This window comes from Delphinus delphis, chromosome 11 (assembly GCF_949987515.2).
Source record: "Delphinus delphis chromosome 11, mDelDel1.2, whole genome shotgun sequence".
NCBI lineage: Eukaryota > Metazoa > Chordata > Mammalia > Artiodactyla > Delphinidae > Delphinus > Delphinus delphis.
Genome location: NC_082693.1, coordinates 35,033,380 through 35,045,645, shown reverse-complemented (window position 1 = coordinate 35,045,645; position 12,266 = coordinate 35,033,380). Strand labels below are relative to the sequence as shown.

Here is a 12,266-nt window from a genome sequence, read left to right as displayed (position 1 = left end):
TCCAAAAGAATGCTCAGCATTTGTCTGGGAACCTCAAGAGTAGATTCCAGAATGTATTCTTACATGGAGTGACATAGACCAGCACCCAGCACTCTGAAGTTGATCTGACAGGAATGTCAGTTGCCATGCTGCGATTAATAATGGAGACATACTACAAGAGCTTAGAAAGCAGCAGCTTGCACTGCTTAAACCAACACACATGAAACAGAGCCTAATTTCCTCCATTACAAATTCTGCCAAAGCACCCAGACGACCTGATTCCAGTTTTCATATCTGTTGAAGTAACTACTTCATTCATATTTTACTGAAAGGGTGGCTTTCTTTTAACATGTGTTTGTAATAAAGAAATTTACTTATTGTTTAAACAACAGAAAATTCGTATAACAGAGGCCCTGAAGAATGAGTTAAATTGATCTATTATCTATTAACTTTTACAGAAAAAAATTAAACATAGGTTTGCAAACGTTTGAAGATATTCCATCATACTTTATGATCTAAGCCTTTGAAAGTGATAAGGAAACATATCATTGATATCAGCCTATAGTATTTTAAGAGGGGCAAACAGTTTGTTTGAACTCCTGTACCAGTGGATCTGTGTTAAAAATGTATATTTGATTAATAATAATAATATAATTTCAGTACTCACTGTGATTGGGAAAGGCTTTCAACCCAAAATTTTGTTTAGTTATCTCACTGGCACAGGACTTTAAACCTGGAAATACAGGCTAGGATGTAAAGGAATCAGCTCTTTAACAAAAGCAACACTCTTTAAGGATGAGAAAAAAGTGAGCTTTGTAGAGAAAAATAAACTCTGGTGGAAGAAGAGGTCCATAGTAATAATCTCAATGCTTTACCCTCAAGCTTCATTCTATGTCTTGAGGCTTTTTAGTTTGGTTCTTCCTGCCATCAGCACACATTGCCGCAAAGATAAAAAAGTCCCCTTTTGTTAATCCAAAAGCAAAAACCACAACTGAAACAAAATGCTTTTCCTTTTGCTCTTTTAAATGTAACTAGGTCTAGTATTAACATTCCAAAGAAAACTTAAGAAAAAAATTGAGATACAAACATAAAAAATACAAAAATAATTTATATATATATATATATATATATATATATATATATATATATATATAGTTTCTATATATAACTATATATACAGTTTCTGAAACTACAGTAATTAATGCCATGACCTACTAGGCACTCAATTTTTTATCTGGTGTGTTCTACCGTAAAGCATGCCTTGGTAATTTCTGAGATGTCCTTATGTTAAATAATGTTCTTGTTTTAAGAAAATCTCCATTAAAAACACTTTTTATAGCCTCCAAACAAATCAACTCCCAAAGGTTCCTCTGGTTTTTTTTTTTGTTATCACAATGCCCACGTAAGATTCTAACTAGAAGCCAAGTCAAGTATTTTCTATTACTCTGTTGGTCCCTGTTTGTGATTAACCCTCTTAATAAAGTATAAATATATCCCTTTGAGGCCATGGTGCTCATTCCTGACTCACTGGATTCTACCCTTACAGAGTCACTTCAATTATTTGACAGTGAGATTCAGATATAGGTATTTTTTAAAAGCTCAGGACATTCTTTTTTTTTTTTTTTAACATCTTTATTGGAGTATAATTGCTTTACAATGGTGTGTTACTTTCTGCTGCATAACAAAGTGAATCAGCTATCCGTATACATATATCCCCATATCTCCTCCCTCTTGCGTCTCCCTCCCACCCTCCCTATCCCACCCCTCTAGTTGGATACAAAGCACTGAGCTGATCTCCCTGTGCTATGAGGCTGTTTCCCACTAGCTATCTATTTTACATTTGGTAGTGTATATATGTCCATGCCACCCTCTCACTTCGTCCCAGTTTACCCTTTCCCCTCCCCGTGTCCACAAGTCCATTCTCTATGTCTGCGTCTTTATTCTTGTCCTGCCCCTAGGTTCATCAGAACAATTTTTTTTTTTTTTTTAGATTTCATGTACATGTGTTAGCATACGGTATTTGTTTTTCTCTTCCTGACTTACTTCACTCTGTATGACAGACTCTAGGTCCATCCACCTCGCTACAAATAACTCAATTTCATTTCTTTTTATGGCTAATATTCCATTGTATATATGTGCCACATCTTCTTTATCCATTCATCTGTTGATGGACACTTATGTTAAAAGCTCAGGACACTCTAATGTACAGCTGAATTTGAAACCATTGTTCTAAGAGCTGAATACGGAAACATTTACAGGAAAAATTCTGATGATAGGGATAGCTAAAGTTTTCTGACTATTTCTCTGAGTTTTTAAAAATGCTGTCCTGTCACTTTGGTCCCGTGATTACTAACTCTTGTAAGAAAATGATCTCTATTATTAAGCAAAACGCAAAGTTCCCTAAGAGGGAAGCAACATCTTACTTGAAGAATGTCACCACCCTGAATTATTTTGGGAACAGAGCCAGATATAAGAAAATTAATGAATGATGATTGTCTCTTCAGAGCACTCCTATGCTCATACACAGAAGATTTGGGGTTTATGTGGGAGAATTTCCTTCACAACTAAATACATACTTAATGCACACCATCGAAACTGTGAGGTTATGCTGAAAGACAGGAATCATTCAGAGAAACGAATACCTTTTTCCTCTGTGAATACTTAAAACTTAAGTTCCTTTGAACCCAAGAGTACTTGGGAGCACACGAGAGATTTTTATGATTCTATCACAGGTTGTGAGTTTTTCTGAGTTCAAATTTATTTCTACATCTTTGTACCTTAAGTAGAGGTTTAACATGCATGGCTTTGAGATCCTTCCAGAATCTGTGAACTGTGGGGAAAATTTCAAACTTTTAACTTAGAAAACTATTTACCATGGAATAAAATATTAAAGGATAGGTAAGATTGATTTAATTGCAAGACTACACATACACACAGTGTGTGTGTGTGTGTGTGCATGTAAAAATAGACTGGATATAAATCATGATGGAGAAGATTGACAAATAAACAAATTATATTCAGTTGTGTAAACAAATGCCAAATCAATGTCCTTATCAGACAAAAAGCAATTAAAATTAATTCATTGGCCCCCAAAATGATTTCTTCTCACAAGGCATCCCTCAGAGGGACATTATTTTCAATGATATGCTTACTTAATACACCCATTTGCAAAGGCACAACCGCTTCAGTGACCTGAAGATTTTACTTATATTTGGCCTGTGGCATCTTTTCCCCTGTGTTGGAAAACTCAGTTAAAATTCACAGAGGCTGTCAACCACAGAGCAGGCACTCAACTCTCAACTGGTCAAGCTGCATTTGACACAGTGAGGAGCAACGCAGCAACACATGCTGAAGCGACACAGCCTAGAAAACAAGGAACCAAGCATGTTCTGCTGCTTCAGACCTTGGCTATCATGCAGTGTGTGCAAGAGTCTAAGAGTCAAATAGACTTATGAGTCCTTCTCCTGTTGAGAAAAGGAAAAAGAGGAAGAGAGAGAGAGAGGGAGACTGAAAGAGAGACTCTGTTGTGTTTTTTGTGTGCTGCATGTTGCCTGTGTATTTTGAAAATGAGATTATGGACAACCACACTCCGTATTTTGAAGCAGAATGACCAAAACCCTATTTACACACTGAATGAGTGAAGGGCATAGAATACGCATCATTGTGCAGGAACTGAAAGTTGTGCAGGTAAAATAATTTAAATCCACCCTGGTGGAATACGGCAAGTGGTATACACCATTACTAAAGCAACATGCCATTTATAAATTAAATACACTGGCAAGCACTTGTCCAAAATAATCATTTCAAGAGCGTAATAAAAGGAGAGCAAAGGAACCAAATAACAGAAGTCTTGTTTCCCAGCTTGGACCTAGACTGAAGTGATGTAAGTTAACTTATTTAAAGATAACCGAATTAAACAAATAAAATGATTTTATTTTTATTGAACAGATAGAATTTTAGAGGAAAGTAATTCAATACTGTAAAAGACACAGTTTCACAGATCTCAATTTCTTCATTTGTTAAAAGAGGAAACCTTAGTAGATGATCTGTAAGGTCCCGTTTACCTTTAAAATATCCTGTTTTTCTACACACAAAATAAATAATCTTAGTAGAGTATAAGGAGCTATCCCTAACAGTAGGGACAGCTATCTACTGTCACTAATTGTCATTTTATTTGCAGAACCATAAAAAAAGAGACTCTAACAGTACCAGGCTCACTATTCAGTATATTTTCAATTTTAAATGTAGAATTAATTAAATCTATACCTACAAAATAACATTAACAATCAGAAAATAAAGTAATAATCATGATATGTTGACTATGTAAATGAATCATAGTTAGCTCTCTGTTCACCTTAATCCCTATAGACTTTTGTACTAGTCTGTCTGATATGTTTTCAGCCCTTCACTATCTGCAAGATATTATAATGCCTATAATATTAATAATAGATACAAGTCATTTAGGATCTGTTTTGTGCTCTTACACTTGACATATTTTATGTTATTTAATCTTCACAGTAATATTATGAAAGTGTGTTTCATCTGTTTTATAAAATTAAGAATATGTAAACTCAGCTCTGAGAGGTAAAATAACCTATTCAAAGTGTCCCTCCCATCTGCTCTGTGACAATTCCAGGAAATGAGTTCAGGTCAGACTGAAGACAAAGTGCTGCGATGGCTCTCTCGCTTTTCCACGTGACAAAGGAACTGAGGGGAACATGCCCTGAAGGAAAGGGAGCCGGTGAAATGAATTGAAATTCAGAGCTAATACAATTCCCTCCAGACGACTCAGCTCAGGTGACTCCACCCAGACAACAGTCCTCCTTTGGTGAGAGCCCTGGGCCTGGATCCATCTCCTTTCCACCATGCCAGGTGCCAAAGGAGCCCCCCTCTCTCCCTTCTGCCCTTCACCCAGCCCTCAAGTCCCGGCTTGCAGCTTGGAAATCCCATTCCCCTCCCAGTTCCCAGCTGGTTGAAATCTCTGGTCTAAAACCCGATTACTGGTTTAATGTGCCCCAATCTGGGCAGGCCCATCCTGCTGGGGACTAAAGATGAAAAATGACAACAAGAGCTGTAAGAGCAAGTAAGCAATAAGATGTCCTGGTGGGAGGCGTGGGGGACCCTGCAATCCAAGTCAGGTCACTTGGAGAACCAGAGACAGAGCCTTGGCCTTTTCCCATCCAGGATCTCCTTCATGGTGTGAGTAGAAAGGCAGGAAAAATGTGGGTTTGCAACCATGTAACTGCATAATGACACTGCCCACCCACAGGGCTCTGTCCCCAGCAGTGGACCGACAGGCATGCTTAGAGTCACGTATGTATACAACAGCACATATTTCCCTGTCTGTGATCCTTTTTTGACTCCACCAGATTCTGTACCAACCTCAGTCCTTTGGGTGATACACCTCATCTGCCCAAATTCGGCTTGTGCATCCACCTCTTTGCATTACCATGATATTTTAACCTAGGTAGCCGTTTGGTGTTCTGATTATTGCCAGCAGGACTGGCTACATCATTTGTGGAGCTCGGCACAAAGTGAAATGTCAGGTCCCTTGTTCAAAAAGTATTAAAAATTTTGAGAGCCCCGCAGCAGAGCCTTAAACCAAGTGCAGGTCCTCTGCGCATGGGACCCATGTGACTGCATCAGGCTGCACACCTATGAAGCTGACCCAGGATGCCTGTTCAGTCTTTACTTGGTGAAAATCATACTCCCAGCTGGCTTTCCTTTGAGGATATGAAAACAATACGATGCCTCTATTATTAAAGATATGTAGAGCAGCAGACATGTGCTTTCCAGCATAACTTTTGGTTCTCAGGTGGCATTAATTAGTTACCTATAGTTCTGTGACATTGTAGTTGTGGTTTTGAATGCAAGCCTGCTTCTCCCTACTTACTTCTCAACTATTATAAGACCTGCTTTAATATTTACTCCCCATCACCCTTGAGCTCAGCATCGACCAACCCAGGCAACCTACCAGTCTGAGCTGCCCTCCCTGTCTGACCCTATCAGGCTTCCAAACTCCCTGCCAGGACCATGGGCTTGGTCCCGACTCATGGTCCACTTCAGTGTCCGCCCAACACACTCAAGGATGATCAGCTTAGTGTCAAGCTCCTCCCACTAAAAATATTATTCCAGAGAGACTGTGACACAGCAGATGCAAAACTGTGGACTTTTTAAGCCAGTCACTATAATATTCTTGTCTATGGATATTATTTACTAATCTTTAACTTTTTTGTTTATTTTAAATTGTGGTTAAATAACATAAAATTGACCATCTTTACCTTTTTTTGTTTGTTTGTTTTTTGCAGTACGCGGGCCTCTCACTGTTTGTGGCGTCTCCCGCTGCCGAGCACAGGTTCCGGACGCGTAGGCTCAGCGGCCATGGCTCACGGCCCCACCCGCTCCGCGGCATGTGGGATCTTCCCAGACCAGGGCACGAACCCGTGTCCCCTGCATTAGCAGGCGGACTCTCAACCACTGCGCCACCAGGGAAGGCCCCATCTTAACCATTTTTAAGTTCAGTAGTGTTAAGTACATTTACTCTGTTGTGTAACCTCATAATCATCCACCTCCAGAACTTTTTTCATCTGCCCAAACTGCAACTCTGTACCCATTAGACAATAACGCCCCATTCTCCCCTCCCCCTAGCAACCACCATTCTACTTTCTGCTTCTATGAATTTGACTACTCCAGTTATCTCACGTAAGTGGAACAATGCAACACTTGTCTTTTGGGGACTGGCTTATGTGATATTAACTTTTGATGTAAATTTTTCAGGTGAGTGTGTAGAACTGAAGGAGAGTCCCAGTTCTAATTAGGGGCAATTAGTAGACAGCCACTAACTTTTAGAGAATTTGCTCATCACTGTAGGAAATAAGGCCTGAAAAGGAGAGTTGGCTCTTGTCTCTGGGTTGGAAATATTGTCTCTATCGCCAATTCCCTCAAGCTGGCTGTCTCTTTTCCTTCACGTCTTCCTTATTTGTCAAAAATGTTAAAATCTTTTGAATTCAAATGTCTCAATCTAAACTTGCAAAGGGTTTTGTTTCTTGGGTTATTATAAAAGAAGAAAAACATCTTTTTGTCTACATACTAATAAAACAAAATCATTCAGGTAAACAGCCTGCAAACTCTTCCATTGTTAGATATTTAATGAGTCATTTTTTTTTTTGACTAATCAGCACCTCATTTCTGCTTTCCTTATCCTGAGTTCACCCTTTGTACTAGGAACACTTTGCCTAGATATGCAACTCGTTGCAGGATGGCCTTGATAAATGGTCTGTGTTTGTGTAATTTAGATTAGTTCAGTAATTGTTTGGAACAAAGGCCAGAAATCTTCCCGAGGGTATTAAACATTCACTGTCAGGGCTTGGTGGTCTGTGATGAAGGGAAGGTCGGACCAAAGTTGCTTTACCACCTTTGCCCCAAGGTCACACCTCCTCTTGCTGCCTACAAGCAGCTGTCTGGAATCCATCAGCTGGAAGCTGGCTGAAAAGAACAGGGTTGATTCCCTCAATTTTCCAGGAAGCTGAGATGTAGTAAAGCTGGCTAATCTTCAGAAAAAATCAGAGAGCAAAGCAAAAGCAAAATCGAAAAGGTAGTAAAAGTGGTCCTGTGGCCTTTAGACGTGACAAACATTCTGCTGTGGTTCTGCTTTAAAGAGCTGGTTCCCCAGAATAGCTCTTGAGAGACTAGCTGGCTGACTCCTAGCTTTAAAACTTATTTTAAGTTTGTTTTCTTATATAGAACTATTCCTTTCTTGTCTTTTAAAATATCTGGGGACTCTTACTAACAGTGAGTACAAGATGGATTATGACAGCCTCTAAGAACTCTGAGTTTGTTTTATTTATTTTATTGATGTATAGTTGATTTACAATGTTGTGTTAATGTCTGCTGTACAGCAAAGGGATTCAGACTATATATATATATATATATATATATATACACACACATTCTTTTTCATATTCTTTTCCATTATGGTTTATCACAGGATACTGAATATAGTTAGTTCCCTGTGCTATACAGTAGGACCTTGCTGTTTATCCATTCTGTATATAATAGTTTGCATCTGCTATCCCCAAACTCCCAATCCATCCCTCCGCAACCCCCTCTCCCCCTTGGCGGCCGTGAGTCTGTTCTCTACGTCTGTGAGTCTGTAGAATCCCGAGTTTGATCTCTATCCCTTTTGCTCCCCTTACCTGATTGACAGGAGGCTCAGTTCTGAACAGCTCTCACAATGGGAGAACTCACTACCGAACATGGCAGCCTCCTTGGAGAGCCTCACTGCTTAGCATTCTCTTCTTTCATCAATCCAAAATTGTTTCCTTTAATATCCTCCCTGATGCCATCATATCCCTTGAGCCCACAGCCAACATGTTTTCATGCCTTTTCCAGACTCTCTTTCATGAACACTGCTCTAATTTCTATCCCAGTTCCTCATCCAACTACATGACACATCCGGATGCTTGTTCTGGCATGACTGCAAATTCCCTTATGTCATGGTTGCTTTTCCTACAACGTTCTGGCTGGTTCACAGACCAATCTTAGAGGGTAGTGTCTACATCTGAACCCAATCCCAGCCCAGTTCACCCCCTCAGGACACAGCATGACACACACCAACCCTGTTCTAGATGCTAGGGCTCTTTTGAAATATGAAAATGTTCATGTGGTCAGAAATTCCAACATGCCTATAGGCATATAGATGCCTCTAATTCAAAACCAGTCTCCCCCTCCTCCAAGGCCTCTAGCCCATGCCTCCCCACCTCCCCACCAAAGGCAACTATGTGGTATCTCTTGAGAAAACAAATTCTTTACATGTACAGCTGAGTAGTTAGATGGTTAGAGATGAGAGGATGAGCTGTTTCTTCCCCAAGCTTCTTATATTTTTAACAGGAAAGGACCTCATACCTGGAAACTGGCTAAAAAGTGAGCAGGCAGGCTCCCCAGACATTCTAAAACTGAACTTTGGTAATGCTGGCTAACCTTTCCAGAAAAGTAGAAAGCACAGTCAGATCACAGTGTTTATAAATGCAATCCTATGGCCTGTAGATCTGATAGGTAAAAAATGATACATCTTTACTTTGATTGGTTTTTCTTAAGTTATGAGTGAAGTTGAACCTCCTTTAATGGTTATTACCCATTTATATTTATCAACTATCTTTTCATATTTTTACTAATTTTTCACCTTAATATACTTGTTTCATCTAGAAGTGATTTTGTTGTTAACGATTTAGGTTGAGACCCAACTTTATTTTTTTCCAAATACCCAGCCCGTTGTCTCAGGAGTTATTGAATAATCTATCTTTTCCCCACTGATATGAAATATCACCTTCATTTTACATTAAATTATTTCTATATGTATTTTAGCTGTGTTCTAAATCTCTACCCTAATCCAGTGAAGTTCTGTCTATTTCTTTCCTAATGCAGAAATGATTTTAGTTATGGCTTCATGATATATTTTAATATCTGGCTCAGATATTCATGGCTAATTTTGCATACGTATTTTTTCATTTTAAATGTGGAACTGTCAGGTTCAAAAAAAGTCTTGTTGACTTGGGAATATATATTATAATAACTATATTATACATATGATTAAGGAAAATTAAAATACTGGTAATATTGAATCTTGCTATTCAAAGCAAAGCATGCTTTTACATGTGTTTTTTCTTATATACTCTAGCAGGAATTTTCAAGGCCTTCTTCACATAAAACTTACACATTTTTATTAATTTTATGGGAGCTGGTATATGTTTTGTTGTTGTGCTTATAAATGGGATAACTTCTTTCATTGTATTGTCTAAGTGGTTACTGATTATAGAAAAGCTATTTGATTTCTATATATTAATTTTAAAACCAAATATCTTTCTGAAAACTTTCTAGTAGTGTTTGTGCTGATTCTCTTGGTTTTCTGAGTATATGTCCATATTAACTAAAAACATGATAATTCTGCTTCCTGCTTTATATCTCTGCTTTTCTTTCTCTTTTTAAATTTCATTGGCTACTACTTCCAGAGCAATGGGGTAGTAATGTGGCAGATGTTTTAGATCATTTCAATCATGGCTGCTTCACTTTCCTTTTAAAATGACTTATTGCTTGCTAAAGGCTAGGAAACTAAGACAATATTTCCCAGGGTCACTTCAAGCTTGGATTATACCTGTAATCTATCTCACACTGAGAAGGAGAAGATGTCTCCTCATGGGATATGGAGGGTGGAAGTAAGGCAAACTGGGCTGTGCTTCTGGTCTGCTGATTCTGCAAACCAGGAGCACCGTCACAGAGGTTTTGAGGTTATCTCAACCATACAGAGATCCTTGTCTAATGGCTACTTTTGTAGGTATTGAGAGGTAGTGGGCAGGGCATTCATTTTGCTGCCATAGGTCATACCTGAGATGGTGTGGTCACGGAGCCAGCCGTGGGGTAGTGGCTGCCAGATTTCCCCACTTCATAATCACGACAGTGAGAGCAGCTCTCCTGGCAGGCCAGTTCTAGACTGGCATTCTGGGAGACACACTTGGAATCTAAGCCTAGAGCCTGCTCCACAAACTCTTCCAACAATTTCATAATCAGTTCTGCCATGTGATCATATTTACTTAAACTAGCTAGAATGCCTTCTGTTATCTGCCAACCAACTCTAATGAGAGAACATCCTTATCTTGTCCCTAAGTTGACAGGAAATGTATTGAGAGTTCTAATATTTAACCATTACGTATGTTGCTGGCTTTTGAAAGTGTGTGTGCCTGTGTACACAGGTACAAATATATTTGCATAATGCTTTTGAAATACTTTTGAAATTATTCCTTTAATTTCCTCTATATTCATGGTTATTTACTCTTCTCATTTATAATTTTATGGGTTTTTTTCCTCCTCGGTTCCTTTAGTTTCTGGCTTTGAAAGCCAATTTATAGTCAATAAACATCCACTTTTCAACCACTGTTTTAAAAAATGTTTTATACATGTTACTTTAAAGACTATTTTCCACCATCTTTTTCATCTGTGTATGTGTGTGTGCGCACGCATATGTGTGTGTTTAAAGGATAGAAGTCACACTTTACTTCTGTTAAACTGCATCTTCTTAGATTTGGCCTAGAGTTTTATAATCCAATATATTATCTATACGTGTCATCTTTGTTTCATCTGTAAATTTGACCAGAATACAATTTATATAATGTACTTAAAAAGAAAGAATTTAAATAGGAGAGGCCTAAAAATAAAAGCCTGCTGCAAACCTTTAGAAGTCACATTAGAGACTGACACTGATTTTTTTAATTAATATATTTTTAAGTCCAATCTTCAATCAGTTCTGAATCCACCAAATTATGCTCACACTTATCCCACATTTCTTCACCTTAATTTAGATCAGGAAATTGTGTGAAATTTCTGAAATAATTCATCAATTTCCTAGAAGGTCAAGATCTGTTTTTAAGAAATAATTATTTCAATAAATTTTTAAAAATATTTCTTATAAAAATATTTTAAAAACAAATTTCTGCAAACTTTAGTTCTAATGTAACACTTATAATATCCCTTAAAATCAAACATCACTTAGAAAGGTATAACCTTCCAAGACTGAACCAGGAAGAAATAGAAAATATGAACAGACCAATCACAAGCAATGAAATTGAAACTGTGATTAAAAATCTTCCAAAAAACAAAAGCCCAGGACCAGATGGCTTCACAGGTGAATTCTATCAAACACTCAGAGAAGAGCTAACACCCATGCTTCTCAAACTCTTCCAAAAAATTGCAGAGAAAGGAACACTCCTAAACTCATTCTACGAGGCCACCATCACCCTGATACCAAAACCAGACATAGATACTACAAAAACAGAAAATTACAGACCAATATCACTGATGAATATAGATGCAAAAATCCTCAACAAAATACTAGCAAATAGAATCCAACAATACATTAAAAGCATCATACACTATGATCAAGTGAGATTTATCCCAGGGATGCAAGGCTTCTTCAATATGTGCAAATCAATCAATGTGATATACCCTATTAACAAACTGAAGAATAAAAACCATATGATCATCTCAATAGATGCAGAAAAAGCTTTTGACAAAATTTAACACACATTTATGATAAAAACTCTCCAGAAAGTGGGCATAGAAGGAACCTACCTCAACATAATAAAGGCCATATACAACAAACCCACAGTGAACATCATTCTCAATGGTGAAAAACTGAAAGCATTTCCTCTCAGATCAGGAAAAAGACAAGGATGTCCACTCTTACCACTATTATTCAACATAGTTTTGGAAGTGCTAGCCACAGCAATCAGAGAAGA

At 38.0% G+C, this 12,266-nt stretch overlaps 1 protein-coding gene across 5 annotated transcripts in view; it reads right to left on the bottom strand.

Annotated features, from left to right (window-relative positions):
- TMEM117 (transmembrane protein 117) overlaps positions 1–12,266 on the bottom strand; it is a 534,943-nt gene that overhangs the window by 42,537 nt on the left and 480,140 nt on the right. The gene's annotated exons all lie outside the window — the stretch shown is intronic.